Source organism: Mus musculus, chromosome 6 (assembly GCF_000001635.26).
Source record: "Mus musculus strain C57BL/6J chromosome 6, GRCm38.p6 C57BL/6J".
Classification (NCBI taxonomy): domain Eukaryota; kingdom Metazoa; phylum Chordata; class Mammalia; order Rodentia; family Muridae; genus Mus; species Mus musculus.
The window spans coordinates 125,425,350-125,441,308 of NC_000072.6; the positions used below are offsets into that span (position 1 = coordinate 125,425,350).

General features: G+C 48.7%; 1 long non-coding RNA gene across 1 annotated transcript in view; it reads left to right on the plus strand.

Moving 5' to 3' along the window:
- The first annotated feature begins 5,580 nt into the window (after nt 1-5,580).
- Gm32673 overlaps nt 5,581-15,959 on the plus strand; it is a 28,794-nt gene continuing 18,415 nt past the window's right edge. The window contains exons 1-4 of the long non-coding RNA XR_378025.4: nt 5,581-6,310; nt 7,326-7,462; nt 7,688-7,888; nt 12,912-13,032. This is a non-coding gene — a long non-coding RNA (predicted gene, 32673). The remainder of the gene's footprint in view (nt 6,311-7,325; nt 7,463-7,687; nt 7,889-12,911; nt 13,033-15,959) is intronic.

A 15,959-nucleotide genomic window follows, 5' to 3' on the forward strand; every position in this document is an offset into this window, starting at 1 on the left:
CTATGCCTACGACGGTTGTTTAGGACATCTGGGCTCCTTGCGTGTACAGGAGCTCAAACCGGTCATTGAATCTCAAGACAGTCACCCTCCTGGGCACTGAAAAGACAGTGTGTGGGAAACCAGAAACCACTCACCAGCCTCTCGCTTCCTAGGGGCCAGTGGGGTGGGTGGAGGGGGTGGGGCTAGGGAAGTGGGAGGTGCTTAGGTTTGTTATGGATGTCACTGCTACCCAAAGGGTGGGTTAGTGACTCATAGCTGCTGGAGCCTACAGGTGGGGTTGAGTGAGTCACTTTTATTCCTCAAGGGAGGGCCGAGGTGGGATGGAATGGAGGGGACCACGGAGTTGGAAAGAAATGAGGGATTTATATCTGAGAATTGGAGCTGTAAGACCTTGAGAAACGAACCTTCATTTCCTGTTAGCTGACCTGTCCGTGGGAAATGATCCCTACACTCCACATTATTGTGGAATTAAATGAAAGTGTTGCTTACACAACTGAGTGTGTACTGGGCATGGTGACTCACTCCTTTACCCAGCACTGTGATCTCTGTGAGTTCAAGGCCAGCCTGGTCTACAAAGCAAGTTCCATTTCAGCAGGGCTGTCACACAGAGAAACCCTGTCTCAAAAATAACAACAACAATAACATAAAAAAATCCACCATAAACCAAGAAACAAACTACAAATAGCGGTAGTGCCATCGCTTAAATCTTCATTTAGTTCCTGAAAACAGGCAGGGTAATAATATCTACTTCCTTTAGAGATTAAGGGCATTAAATAACGTATGCAAACTCTCTGCACAATGGTATTGGGTAAACGTTGTCCATTTTCATCAGCTGGGGGGGGGGGGTGTCACTGGTTTGTCAATGAATTCTCTGCTGTCTTAAGACCAAAAGGAGAAATGAGTCTGAGGGGTGACAATTAGGCTGCATTAGGTTGGGACCAGGCCAGCAATCCACTTGCGCCCGAATTGTGAGCCTACTAGGTGCTCACATGCTCATATTTGGTGTCACGCCTCCACAGAGGGCTCGAAAGAGATGAAAACCAACTGATAAGGAAGTGTTTGTGCTTGCCTCCTTCCTTTGAACCTCAAATTTATCTAAATAGAGATCTAACTTGGAACCAGGGTCCCAGGTTGCGCTTTCTGATGTGGCCTCCAGGGGGCGCATCCCCTTTGGGGCGCTCTGTGTGGCCGTGGAAGCTGCGGTGACTGTCGGAGGCAGGAGGATGAGTCAGCCTCCGAGGCTTCCGGCGTCCATTGGGTCCTGCTGCCCGCTCGGCCGCGCCCTGCCCGCGGGCTCCCGCCCGAGTCACCCTCTGGTATGGACCTGCAGCTCTGCAGGAGCTCAGGCCTTCCTTGCTGCCTGGGGGCAATATGGCCAGCCCTCTGGAGTGGTGGGCTTCCCGCGGGCGTGTGACCCCTCTCTCCACAGGGCCAGGGATTGCTTCCCTGCCCAAGTTCCAGGGCTTCAGGGCCCCGGGGCTGGCATGGGATGTGCTAGGACTGGGCAGCAGGAGGGACATCACGGAGGAAAATTTGCCACTATTCTCCACTTGGGGAGCCATGGAGCCTGGCCAGTTCCTCTGGATCCCCAAGAGTGTTCTCCCTCTGCTTAAAGTCAGAAAGAACAGACACCCCACCCCCACCCCCACCCCCCCACCCCCACCCCCGCGCTCCCATGCCCCTAGCCCTTTCCCTTGGCTTCTAGCTACAGATTTAGAACAGGGCTTGAGACTAGCTCAGCCAGTGTGGATGGTAAATTGGAAGATTTGGTTGATTCTGGGAGGGCCTCCCAATGAGTCACCATCCCTGGGAAGAGGTAACTCCCAGATGCCCAGGAGCTATCGGCCTCCCACTCAAGAGGAACTTGGAAGTAATGTCTAGCACAGAACACCTAACATTGTATATATATAGTAATGTCCATATTATTATATATGTATACTTTTAGATAGAAAGTTATAATTAAAATACATGAATCATATAGATCTCTGTGCATGTATACACATGTACTTTACAGGGCACCTCCTGTAAACTAGCTGTTGTCCCAGTGGCTCTACAGGAATTAATTATCTCAGACAGTTTTCACAGGACACTGGGGCATACGTACTATTATTGTTCCCATATGGTAGCTGAGGAAGTCTGAGCTCAGAGAGTAACTTTTGAGTGGGTGTGATGTCTGTCTGTAAACCAAGCAATTGGGTGGTAGAATCAGGAGGGCCAGTGTAACAGGCTCCAGACTGTAGCATAACTGACTCCATATTGGAAGAGCCATTCACTCAGCACGTAGACAGCATCACCTGCCAAAACCGTAAACAAAGACCTAATCCATCAAAGTCCATAGTCATGGGAACGTCTCTAAATGTGCTCACCCGGCTTTTGGGTGGCTGTAGTTCTGCTTCTGGCTAACTGTTCTTGCTAACTGAAGTGTGTCAACCCAGGACAAGTGTGTGTGTGTGTGTGTGTGTGTGTGTGTGTGTGTGTGTGTGTGTGCTTAAAAGCTCACCCCGACAGAGACTTGGGGCTACACTATGGGATCCTGAATGCCTGTGTAGCCATGTGCCAGCTAATGAAGATTCTATTGGCTTAAACCCATGCCCAGGCAGTCTTCTCTGGTGGATACCCCACAACATCAGGAGTTCAGGACTCTTCTCAGCTATGTGCTGAGCTGAAAGTCCACCCAGGATACATGAGACTTTGTTTGGAGGGGGGGAAGGGGGGAGGGGAAGGGGAGGAGGAGGAGGAGGAGATGAGGAGGGGTGGAGGAGGAGGAGGAGATGAGGAGGGGTGGAGGAGGAGGAGATGAGGAGGGGTGGAGGAGGAGGAGATGAGGAGGGGTGGAGGAGGAGGAGGAGATGAGGAGGGGTGGAGGAGGAGGAGATGAGGAGGGGTGGAGGAGGAGGAGATGAGGAGGGGTGGAGGAGGAGGAGGAGATGAGGAGGGGTGGAGGAGGAGGAGATGAGGAGGGGTGGAGGAGGAGGAGATGAAGAGGGGTGGAGGAGGAGGAGATGAGGAGGGGTGGAGGAGGAGGAGATGAGGAGGGGTGGAGGAGGAGATGAGGAGGGGTGGAGGAGGAGATGAGGAGGGGTGGAGGAGGAGGAGATGAGGAGGGGTGGAGGAGGAGGAGGAGATGAGGAGGGGTGGAGGAGGAGGAGGAGGAGATGAGGAGGGGTGGAGGAGGAGGAGGAGATGAGGAGGGGTGGAGGAGGAGGAGGAGATGAGAAGGGGTGGAGGAGGAGATGAGGGGTGGAGGAGGAGGAGATGAGGAGGGGTGGAGGAGGAGGAGGAGGAGATGAGGAGGGGTGGAGGAGGAGGAGGAGATGAGGAGGGGTGGAGGAGGAGGACAAGATGAGGAGGGGTGGAGGAGGAAGGGTAGAAGAGGAGGAGGGGGAAGGAGGAAAAAGAAGAAAAGAGAAGGAAAGGTTGAGAAAGACTGAGACTAGAGGCTTTTTCCTTAGACCCCTGCCTTTAGCATTGAGACCTCAAATATTTCAGGGTGGGATGTAAGGGGTCTGGGGTGTGGTAGTGGTCTAGAAATGTACTCTAAGTGTTTTCCCCTTTAGGGTGTATGAGAAACACAGTTAAATTTGACCCTGGAAGGAGGAACGATTGATTTTTCCAGTCAGAAACTTTCCCCCTCTGTCCCTGCCTGCTGTCCCTGGGTGCCTGAAGAGACTTCTGGAGTGCTTCTCTTTCTCCTTGTTGGCCGTCTCCATCACCCTGGTCTCTGGCTACCAATATCCCCTTCTGCAGGCGTCAAGCACCACACCTGCAGTGTAGGGTTAGATGCTTTTGATAAGGTGCCCCGATTATCTGTCAGCAGAGTGGGCCTGAATCTCTTGGGGGTCATGCTTAACACAGATTAAGCAGCCCATTTGACACGAGTGCATCTCAATGTTGTTGCTACAATCAGTGGTGGCACAGCTGCCCTTCCATCATCACCATCATCACCATCATCACCACCATCACCACCATCACCATCATCACCATCATCACCACCATCACCATCATCACCATCACCACCATCATCACCATCATCATCATTTCTTTAAATTTATTTTTCTGCAGTTAGAATTTTTAAAGATGTATTTATTTTATTTCATGCATATGGGTGCTTTGCCTGTGCACCACATGCATGTCATGTGCCCACAGAGGCTAGAGGAGGGCATTGGACCCTCTGGAAATGTAGTTACAGTAGTGAGTTGTCATGCATGCATGTGGTGGTTATCAAACCCAGGTCGTCTGGAAGAGCAATGGATCCTCTTATCTGCTGAGCTCTCTCGCCAGCCCTCCTTTCTGCAATATTAGAAGTAGTTATGAAGGTGGGGGATCCTCATTCCTCTGGTCATCGCCATGGTGAAGCTGAGCTGAAGAAGCCAGAGGCTGCAGCAGGTCTTCCAGGGCAGCCAGTTTGCCTCTGCTGGGGCTTGAGTCCTCTCTTGATTTATCTGAGACTTCGGAGGGGTGAAGATCCTGGAGTGCCTGATCTTGGCAACTGGTAGCTTCTGAGAGAGGAGAGTCTGTTTACAGATATGCCCCTGGTAAGTGGCTAAGCCTACTTTGGGAATACAGGACTGTTTGGTCATCTGGATTTGGATGCAATCCAACATGGGAGGTGCATAGTCCCGCTGGAGAAGAAAGTAGCCGGAGGGAGACATCATTTCAACACGCCTGTGGCAGAGTGGAGCCTGGACTGACTTATGATAGACTATCAAAATAAATATTCTTAACAATAAAAAAAAAAAAAAGAAAGAAAGCCTGGTGTGGTGGTGCACGCCTTTAGTCCCAGCACTCGGGAGGCAGAGGCAGGCAGATTTCTGAGTTTAAAGCCAGCCTGGTCTACAAAGTGAGTTCCAGGACAGCCAGGGCTACACAGAGAAACCCTGTCTTGAAAAACCAAATAAATAAATAAAGAAGTAGTTATCTAAGAATTTCTCAAGATGTATTTGAGCATGTTCACCTTCCCTCCCACCCCCAGCTCCTCTCAGAATCAATCCCATCTTTACCCACCCAGTTTTGTGCCTGCCCTGCCCCGTTCTGTTCAGTTTGTGCTGTGTGACCCTCCTCTGGGTGGCAGTTGACCTACCCAGGGCAGAGCTACTTACCAGGGGCATAACTGTAAACAGACTCTCCTCTCTCAGAAGCTACCAGTTGCCAATATTTCTTCAGTTAGGGGTGGAACGTCCCTAGCACCTCCTCTAGCCACGCTGAGATCTTGTCTAATTTTTTGAGCTTTTGTGGGTCTTGTGCAAGCTGCCAGGACCACTATGGATCCGTATGTGCAACTGCCTGCTGGGTTTGAACAATACTGTTTCCTTGTAGCCCTCGGTGGTTAGGCCTCCACTTCCCCTGTGTTCCTGGCTCAGTCAGCCTGAAGCTCGGGCAGGGGATCCTGAGGGGAGGAGGCAGGACGCAGGAATGGCCTGGGGAGAGGGATGGGGGCGGGATGATGGAGACGGCAGATACGGGGCGAGTGCAGGGAGAAACAGGCTCCTGTGGAGGCAGGCTTCGTTGAACAGCTCCTTTAATTAGGGGCGGGGGCGGGGCAGGGAATCAAAGACTTCAAATCTTTGGGGACTCAGTAGAGGCTTTTGGGGTGAGTGTACATCATTGGCTAGGGCCGAGGTGCTGGGAATGCCTTATTTGCATAAAGGGGAATTCCAGGTGTTTGCTGGACATGACCTTATAAGAAAGTAAGCCTAACCTGGCAGGGACTGACCATCTGTGACTGACCTACTGTGGTGGAGACAAAGGTGGGGGCCCAGGACTTTGTGGGCCAGGACATGCAGACCCAGGACAGGGAAGGGAGTGGCCCTCACTCCTATTGCTCTCTAGATGAGATTTCTGGGATTGGACACAACTTGACCTCAGTCCTGCTCCAGACTGGCTCCTCCCAGTTCCACGGTACCCTGGTGCCACAGTCATCCACCGCTTCTGCCTTTTACAGACTTTCTTCTGCTCCTTCTTCCTCAATGATCCCTGAGCCTTGGGAGGAGGAGTTGTAATATAGAGATAGCCCCTTAAGGCCCGAGCTTTCCCCAATCTCTGCACCTTGACTATTGTAGAAACTCATATACATTCACCTATTTTAATAAAGCAAGTTAGGTAGTTACCCTATAACAAAGCACAAAGCCCCTACTAGACACCGCAGACTAACAAACAAAAGTCTCAGTGCCAAGAATCAGTTTCCTCTTTTGGAGTCATGGATCAGTGAGGTCCCATAGAGTACTGGACATGACCGTTACAGAGTATCGCCATCCCTCTCGGGACTCTTCAGAACTTGATGACAAGATCCTATCACTGAGGACAAACACAAGTAAGTCCTAGAGCATGGGTAAATAGAGCTGGAACGCGCCTGGAAGTTTCATCTCGTCCCTCTTGCCTTCCTAGTGTCAGAAGGTGTGACAGGCTCTAGAAAGGAAGAGATCGGCACCTTACCCAACTGTAAACTCTGAGAGCTTTATTAATGAGACTGGTCTGGCAAGACATGGCCAGCAGTGCAAAAGTGGCAAATGTCATGGAAGCAACTAACCATGTTTTGACTGGACTTAAGGCCCGCCCTTAGGATGAAGCCACACCTGGCACTGTTGTTGGGGCCAAGAACCCGTGGCTAGTAAGGTCCTAGGTACAGGGGAGAGTCTGCTACCATTCTGCCAAATGGTCAGTATTAAACTGATATCCTAGTGACTAATAGTTACACCCCATAGATTTGTGCACCTCTCAACCCTCATTAGAAAAGCTTTATTCCAGGTGCTGGAGAGATGGCTCAGTGGTTAAGAGCACTGACTGCTCTTTCAGAGGTCCTGAGTTCAATTCCCCGCAACCACATGGTGGCTCACAACCATCTGTAATGGGATCTGATGCCCTCTACTGATGTGTCTGAAGACAGCTACAGTGTACTTACATAAAATAAATAAATAAATAAATAAATAAATAAATGTTTAAAAAAAAAAGAAAGAAAGAAAAGAAAGAAAAACTTAGCCGGGCGTGGTGGCGCACGCCTTTAATCCCAGCACTCGGGAGGCAGAGGCAGGTGGATTTCTGAGTTCGAGGCCAGCCTGGTCTACAAAGTGAGTTCCAGGATAGCCAGGGCCATACAGAGAAACCCTGTCTCGAAAAAACCAAAACAAAACCAAAAAAAAAAACCTGCTTTAAAAGAAATAAATGTAGCCAGGCCACAGTGAGGTGGTGGCACACACACAAAAAAAAAAAAAAAAAAAAAAAAAAAAAAACAACTTAATTCTTTAGTAAATGGTGATTAACACAGATTTTCCCACCCATTCTGAGAAGTCGATCTAGGGCTTAGGATCTGAACAAGTTGCTTTGCATAGGCTCTGCTCTGAAGACTGAGGTGGGTCTGCCACTCTGTAGGCTGAAACACGAGCTCTGGAGACTGTCATTTGCACTTGTGTCTAGAAGTGCCTGTCTTCTGACTATCGTATTCTTCCATGGAGCACCGGGGTGGCAGGTAAGATTTGCCTCTGAAGGAATCTTCTATTTAGCCCCTCTCACCCTAGCATCGGCGTACGAGATTTATTTTTACCAGACACAACTATCCTCCCTTGTTCAGTGGAGTTCATTTCTCAGGGGTTCTCTACTTGAGGCCAGGATCTTTTAAAGGTTGGGGTCAGATAGCTCTGTTGGCAGGCAGCCCATGGTGCTCTGTAAACCCTCGTTTTTGTCTGTTTCCCAGATCTCCAGGAGAACCCATTCTGCCTTTCATTGAGGTTGCCTTCCATCCTGGAGTCAAGTTCTGCCCAACATCACAGGATTTAGTTGCCTCCTTCACTCCTTTTTGGCTACTAGGCTACTATTCTATATACTAAGTATCGCACTCTGAGTCTTCCTGGCCAATATAACTGGATTGAGAAGCACCTAAAAGATAGATCTTTGGGTAAGTGAATGAAGGCATTTCCACCCTGGATGTGGTAACCCCGTCTCGTGGGCTGGGGCTGTATAAAAGGGGACAAAGGATCACATTGTTCTGTGTTCTCTGAGAGCAAATGTAATGTTTCCCCATGCCTCTGCACACAGCGAGGCCACCCCAATCACCATGCCTCTGCACACAGTGAGGCCACCCCCATCACCATGCCTCTGCACACAGTGAGGCCACCCCCATCACCATGCCTTTGCACACAGTGAGACCACCCCCATCATCATACTTTCTCTGCCATGGTGGACCATACTCTTAGACTATGAGCCAAGATAAATCTTGCTTTCTTTCTTAAATTCCTTTTTGCTAACTTTTGCTTTGGCTTTAGACCAAGCTGGCCTTGAACCCCCAAAGAACTACCTGCCTTTGCCTCCTAAGTGCTAGAATTAAAGGTATGCACCACTTTGGCCGGTCAAATGAGCAGGATTACACATTAAGGTGAGGCTCTTAAAAGAATCTGCAGTGCTTAGGTGAAGGCAGATCATGACAAAGCAAAGGCCACTCCTTTGTGAGTAGTCCTTTGTAAGGGACAGCCCCTCCCTGTGCCTGCTATTCTAATTTTGGAGGCCACACCTATATCTAAACACTTGAAATTTACAGAACTTAAAACAACTGGTGACCTTTAGATAGCGTGAGTATGCGTAATGCTCTTCCTAGTTCTTTAGCTCAGTGCCTCAGCAAACACAAAGGTCCCAGATTGCTGAGAAGTTTAACTGTGGAAAAGTACTGAGTCTTTGTAAAGCCCTACCACTACTGGGTGGGGCTTGGTGACACAGACCTGCGTCCCTAGCACTCTGGAGACTGAGGACAGAGGAGAGAGTTCCAATCCCAGCTGGGCAACATGAGGAGACTTTGTACCACAAAACAGAATGAAAACCTTAAATATCTACAAACAGACAGACACTAGTCCCAGGAGGTGGGGACTGAGTACAACTGTCTGGGAGAAGATGAGGAGGAGGAGGAAGGAGAGGAGGAGGAGGGAGAGGAGAGGAGAGGCAACATTGTATAATTTTACCTTTCCTTTTTTTTTTTTTTTTTTTTTTTTTTTTTTTGGTTTTTCGAGACACTTTGTAGACCAGGCTGGCCTCGAACTCAGAAATCCACCTGCCTCCCAAGTGCTGGGATTAAAGGTGTGTGCCACCACTGCCCGGCTCTTTTTTTAAATTTTTTTTATTTACTCCCTTTGATTATAATCTCATATATTCCGGGCTAGTCTGAGATTAGCAAGCAGTTGAGGGTACCTTGAGCTTCGGATTCACCACATCCGGCTGGCAGAGGACTGAGGGTGCAGATGCAGGGTTTCATGCATCCTAGCCAAGCGCTTAACTGAGTGACAGCCCCATCACTACTTTTATCTTGGTCCCCGAGGAGTCAGAAGTTAATGTTAAAGTCCAAGACAGTGGTAGACCCTAGAACTGTGTGTCTGTTTCTCACTGAATGGGGATATACTCATCAGATGCCCACTGTATGTGTCCAGTCAGGGCCAAGGGGATTCCAGCCTGCCAGTTAGTGAGGCAGGCAATCCACAGAGTAGGGGAGGAGGAGGAGGAGGAGGAGGAGGAGGAGGAGGAGGAGGAGGAGGAGGAGGAGGCTTCTGAGACAGCTCAGCAACAGCATTAAAAGGAGAGCATGGGGCAGGGGAATCAGTGGTGATCTCAGCCTGTGATAGGCAGAGGCAGGTGGGTCTCTGTAAGTGTGAGGCCAGCCTGCCCTACACAGAGAGTTCCAGGACAGCCAAAAAAGCAATACCTAAAATAATAATAATAATAATATACAATTAAAAAGGAACACGGGGTGAAAGCTGACTGCTGGAAGTGGAGACTGCTTCAGCCTTGCAGAGTGGAAACCAAGAATAAAGGCTCAGGAGCAACTCATGCTGAGCAGCCATGAGAATGACACAAACTCAGAGCGGGCTGGATCTGTGGGGAAAGGGCTCTGGAGGGAGAGCTGTACAGCTGAGGCCAGCTGAGAGGGAGGAGGGAGGCAGGATGATGGCTCAGCTCACCAACAGTGCCCCAGGCGTGCAGGCCCCTGGTCCTAATGAGATCACCCGAGGAGAAGGGATGGAAACCCCCTTCCATTTGGGCCTGTGCTTTGGGACAGAGACTGGAATGACAATGTACTAAGCCTGTGTTTCTCAGCATCAGTGGAGGCTGTTTGCTGGTAGCTAGATGCCAAGCCACTCCTCATAGATGCTGCCTCCCTTCCGCCACCATCCTCTCTCCTTCCCTTTGAGTCCCTTTCAGCATTTCCTGCGCCAATTTACTGTCATTTCCTCCCTACTTCACCTTCCTGCTTAGAATGACCACGGCTGTGGCTACCCAAATTTCCCACCCAGAGCCTCCATCCCTTGTTCTCACAGAAACACTGTTTGGGAATGGATGCAACATGGAAAGTGTTCTGTCTTGGCCCAAGAAGGTGGAAAAAACCCCAGAAAGGTCGGGATGGGTGAGGGGTAAAGTGAAAAGCAACATTTGAGCCACCTGCAAGAGATGAAGAGTGTGCTCTGCTCTAGAAGGGGCTTGATGCTGTCGGAGGAGACGTTCAAGGCAAAGGCCCTGAGGCTGGAGCCCCTCCTGGGAGCAAGGAGAAAGAGGAAAAAGTTCCAAAAAGTGTTTGGAACCAAGGAGCCAAAGGGAAGTGGTTTGCTATATCTTCTTGCTTCATTTTCTTGCACTTTCTGGGTCTCTTGCTTCAGCCTCCAGGGCTGCAAGGCCCGCCACTTTCTCCAGACTATGGAACAGAGGCTGCGTCTGCCATCGTCCTTGCTCTTAGCCGCTGAATCCTCTTTGTTTTCTGAGTGTAGCCTGTCTGAGAGTCATTGACCAGGAAGCCAAAGGCTCTGACAACATCCTATGGGCATGAATGTGACTCCTTGGGATTTTTCCAAGTGAGTCTTGTATTGTTTTGTTATGTTGTTTTTATTTTGCTGTTGTTAGTTAAAATTAAAAACACTTAAAATTTTTGGGGGGCCAGGTATGGTGGCACAAGCCTTTAATTCCAGCACTTGGAAGCCAGAGACAGGCTGACCTCTGTGTGTTCAAGGCCAGCCTGGTCTACTAGCCAACATAGTGAGTTCCAGGATAGTCTGTGTAGAGACTCTGTTGAAAAGAAAAGAAGAGGAGGGGGAAGTGGGGGAGGAAGAGGAGGAGGAAGAGGAGGAGGTGAAGCTGGTGGTACTGTGTGCTGACAAAGAACAATAATGATACTTTAAAGGAAGCCAGAAAATACTTATTTCCTTATACTCTTTTCTTTCTTTCTTTCTTTCTTTCTTTCTTTCTTTCTTTCTTTCTTTCTTTCTTTCTTTCTTTCTTTCTTTCTCTTTCTCTTTCTCTCTCTTTCTCTCTCTCTCTCTCTCTCTCTCCCTCCCTCCCTCCCTCCCTCCCTGAGACGGAGATTCTCTGTGTAGCCCTGGCTGTCCTGAAACTCACTCTGTAGACCAGGCTGGCCTCGAACTCAGAAATCTGCCTGCCTCTGCCTCCCAAGTGCTGGGATTAAAGGCGTGCACCACCACTGCCCAGCATACTATTTCTTATTATATGAACTCCTATGACCTGTGAATATGGATTCATGTTACCCTGAATCACATGCTCTATTGTAGAAGAAGTTATGCGAGCTCTGGTAGTTAAACAATGAAAGGTCACCTTAAGTCAGTACTGGAGTTGCAGACCTGTTGGTGGGAACCTGGGTAAGTGGGCGTGGTGATTTGAATGTGAGTGCTCCCTCCCAAGGCTCAGATGGTCCTCAGTTGCTGGTCCTTTTTGGGTAGGTTTAGTAGTTGTGGCCTCCTGGAGGAAGGATGTCTGTCCCTGGAAGAGAACTTTGAGGTTTCAAATGCCTTGCATTTATCTGAAATCCCATGCCTTTGTTTTGTGAGTTCTCAGCTTCTGCTCCAGCCACCACATCTGCTGCTGCTGCTGTGCTCCCCCCTCTTACCCCCCCCCCCATAGCCCCTTCCCCTGCCACCATGGACTCATCCTTGTAGAACTGTAAGCCAAATAAACCTTCCACCTATCTACAATGGAATCTGATGCCCTCTTCTGGTGTGTCTGTAGACAGGTGCGTGCTACAGGGTATTCATTTGCATAAAATAAGTAATAAATCTTTAAAAAGAAAGGAAAGGTGGGATATTAAAGGGTTTTCTATCACACAACAGAACACTTGAGAGGAAACTACTCAAAAGGGGAAATATTTGATTGGGCTCCATTGCTTCTGAGTCTACATCATGAGGTGGGGCATTGTGAAGCCGGTGTCGGGCAGGGCACAGTGGCTCACCTCCTGGGGGGACAGAAAGACAAGACCTGTCCACTGCGAGGTACACCCTCCATCATGGGAAGATCCCCTGACTGTGACACCTGGGACACAGGTTGTAAAGGTTGGCTTGGCTTCTCACCTGTCTGAGTACTCCCTACCTCCCTTCCTACTCTGTCTATTCTGCACAGCCAAAACTGCAGTTAGCCAAGAAAGACAGTCTTCCCCAGGAGAGAGGTAATTTGTGTAGTGGTATTTCTCTGGCAGACTCTCCAAAGAAGTTTTCAAGGCAGACCTTTAAAGGCCTGTCCCCAACCTCCTGGGTCCCACTTTCTAAATGTTCTGTCACTCCCCCAAAGTGCCATTGTGAGCAGTTCCTGGAAGGAAGCTGCATCTGCAGAGGATAATTGGCTGATTATCACTCCACTGATATAATGAAGTTGGAATGTCGCAGGCCCAGCGCCTACTTGCAATTTATCTCCGGTTATCTTTACTCTCTAAATAGCCGTTCCTTGCCCACCTATGTTTCAAATCTAACTCCCTATGATTAAAAGATTAAAAAATCCTTTGAAAGATCAACAAGCCTCTAGTTTCTGTTAGTTGAAGGGTCTAAGAATTTTGTCAGTTAGCATCTAAGGTCTATAGCCCAGCTGTCTCTGCCTTGCTGTAACCTGTCTCTGATATTCCCACCAGTGTATCCTGATTTATGACTTTCTTTGTTCTCTTACTATAGAACCTTCATGAAACTACTTCCATGTTGGAATGTGGAATTTGGGGAACTTGAATCTGTATTTCCTGGCTGTGACCACTCTCATATTTTGCTCCAGAATAAACTATCTCCTATCTCTTTTGAGGTAAGAGTTGTGTTCTTGTATCAACACTACCATAATATGAATCCATCAAGGGACTAACCCGTTGCCTTGGCCAAAGCTCCCAGGAGTCTTTTGGGAGGGGTGTCTCATCCTGAGTGTTTCTATGTCTCCATCTTCAATTTCTTCTTGTCACATTCAGTACTCTTCTAGCTAGTTTCTGTCAGTAGAATCATTAGAGAGGATTTTTAGACTTAATATTTTTAGAGAATGGTAACCCACATGTCAATGAATATGATTTTGCGATATATATATATGTTTGGTCTTCACCTCAGTTTTCTGGCATCTAGCCCCTAAATTCTTAGACCCTCTGAAATGGTAGCACCCTTTTGTATGAGCTATCTAATGGTAGCTCTGAGGTAGGGTGGGTGCTGATCACCTGAAAGACAGAGGCTGGGTTAGATTTGTCACTATTCAAAACCTCAGGTGTTATGGAAAGACACAATCTATCCATCTGTGTAGGTGACCCGGTGTGCTCATGACACTCAGAGGGCAGGGCTCTGGAGTTTCTGGAGAGATGAACACTGGAGGTTTCTGGAGGGTGGTATGAGGAAGTAAGGCAAGACACCAGGGATCAGGATCAGTGGTGGAGGAGGGTCAGAAATTAACCAAGGATGTGTAGGAAGAGACGCAGCCTTTGATCGATCTACCTGAACTTCATTTAAGCCGGGAAGCTTGAGAAGCTCTGAGAAACTCCTGTGATCCCGACTTAGGAGAGGCAGGTACTGTTCTTTCCTAGCTTGGTCAGAAAAGGAATTTCTTTTAGGATATGTGATTTCCAGGGAACCTCCAGGAGTAGAGAAACTACCTGGAAGGCTACATGGCCCCTTGTCTGAGGGGGCAGCAAAGGCCAGAACCACCCCTGTGGAACATCATCTATTCCTTTGTAGGGTGTTCTTTGCAAACAACATGGTGGGGGGGTGCGGGGGTGTTCTTAGTTAGGGGTTCTATTGCTGTGAAGAGACACCATGACCATAGCAACTCTTATAAAGGAAAGCATTTAATTGCGGCTAGCTTACAGGTTCAAGGTTTAGTCCATTATCATCATCAGGTACAGGCAGGCCTAGTCCTAGAGAAGGAGCCCAGACTGGCCTCTGCCTCTGCCTCTGCCTCTGCCTCTGCCTCTGCCTCTGCCTCTGCCTCTGCCTCTGCCTCTGCCTCTGCCTCTGCCTCTGCCTCTGCCTCTGCCTCTGCCTCTGCCTCTGCCTCTGCCTCTGCCTCTGCCTCTCTGCCTCTGCCTCTGCCTCTCTGCCTCTCTGCCTCTCTGCCTCTCTGCCTCTCTGCCTCTCTGCCTCTCTGCCTCTCTGCCTCTCTGCCTCTCTGCCTCTCTGCCTCTCTGCCTCTCTGCCTCTCTGCCTCTGCCTCCCGAGTACCCAGGGTAGGCTGTGGCACCCACCACTCTGTTTCTTGTCTTTCTCTCATTCTCCCTGTCCACCCAGATGAATATCTAGTTTCCTGAATGCACTAGAACTTTGCTCTCTTCCATGAGCATCCCTGTCTTGCTTCAGTGCCTTTCCCTGAGGCCATCTTGGACTGTTCTGCTTGGAGCATGCTCTGTTACCACCCAAGCACTCTGGACCACCTTTAATCTGCTCTACTTTATTGGTCATACCATTTCTTGCCCCCTCACTTACTATGATGCACTTGTTATTATTTTTTTTGTGTGTTAATGAGGATGAAGCCTGAGGCCTCACACGTGCTAGTGATGTGCTCTACCGAGCCACACCCAAGCCCTGTATTATTAGTATAATTAGGCTTATCATCTTCCTCCACTATTAGGCTGCAAGATGTGGAAGAACTAGGGGCTGGTCCATTCTGTTCACTAAGGTTTCTGCATGCCCAACATGTGACTGGACAGATAGTAGGTACTTAAGAGGTATCTGGTGACTAAAGGAAGGGGAAAACAATACAACTCAAAATACACCTGACACTGAGGCCATCAGAGCTGATAATTATCCAAGGCCAGCCACTCTGCACTGGAGGGAGAAGAGACAAGAGGAATTCTAGGGCTCCATGACCAGCCAGTGAGCTCCAAGACAGTGAACAATGTTTTCTTAAAGGACTTAGATGCCACTTTTAAGGATGACACCCAAGATTGTCTTCTGGTCTTTACAGGCATGCTTGCTTATGTGTGCACATACCTGTATGCTCATGCACACATACAAGTCCATCCACACACACGCATAGGCACATACACACATACACATGACATACATTTACAAAAATAAAGCCAAAATATTTCAATTCACACAAGGGTCAATCAGAATAGGGTGTACTGTGACTTATGACCAAAGAATTCAGAGTAGCAGGTGGGGATGCTGAGAGTTATCATATGACTGTGATGTAGAGAGAAGAGAGAAAATGGGACCACAGAGGGAGAAAGATGGGGAGGTTGGGGAGGGGTATGGCTCTGTGGTAGATTTGCTTGGGGGAGATAGATTAGAGTTCCTGCTATATGCAACTAATAGGCTAGCTTTGTTGTTATGGGGAGCCCACCAGGGATGACCACTCAGACACAGCCTACAGAAGTCTTTGTTCCAGCCAGCTTGGATGGTTACACTCAAGTATTCAGGACCCAAGTGTAGTGTTAATTGTTTAGAGTAAGGGTTTTTTAAAGGCAAAAACCATGTCCAGGCATCTTACTCAGCAGCTGCAGGAGGAAGGTTTTGTGCAAGTGAGTAGTTTAACAGAAACTAAGATAAGCATTTAGTTGGAGGGGAGGTATTCCATAAACAGGGCATTTAACAGAAGCTAAGATAAGTTAGCTGGGGCACTTTGACCTCAAGTTCCTAGAAAAGAGTTAATTTTCCATGAGACTTTTTGTCAAAGAGATCAAATTCTAGCTAAACCTAAAATGGCCCCAGAAAGAATATAAGATGGAGGAAACTTTGCAGTGCTTTGCCCTGTCCTGT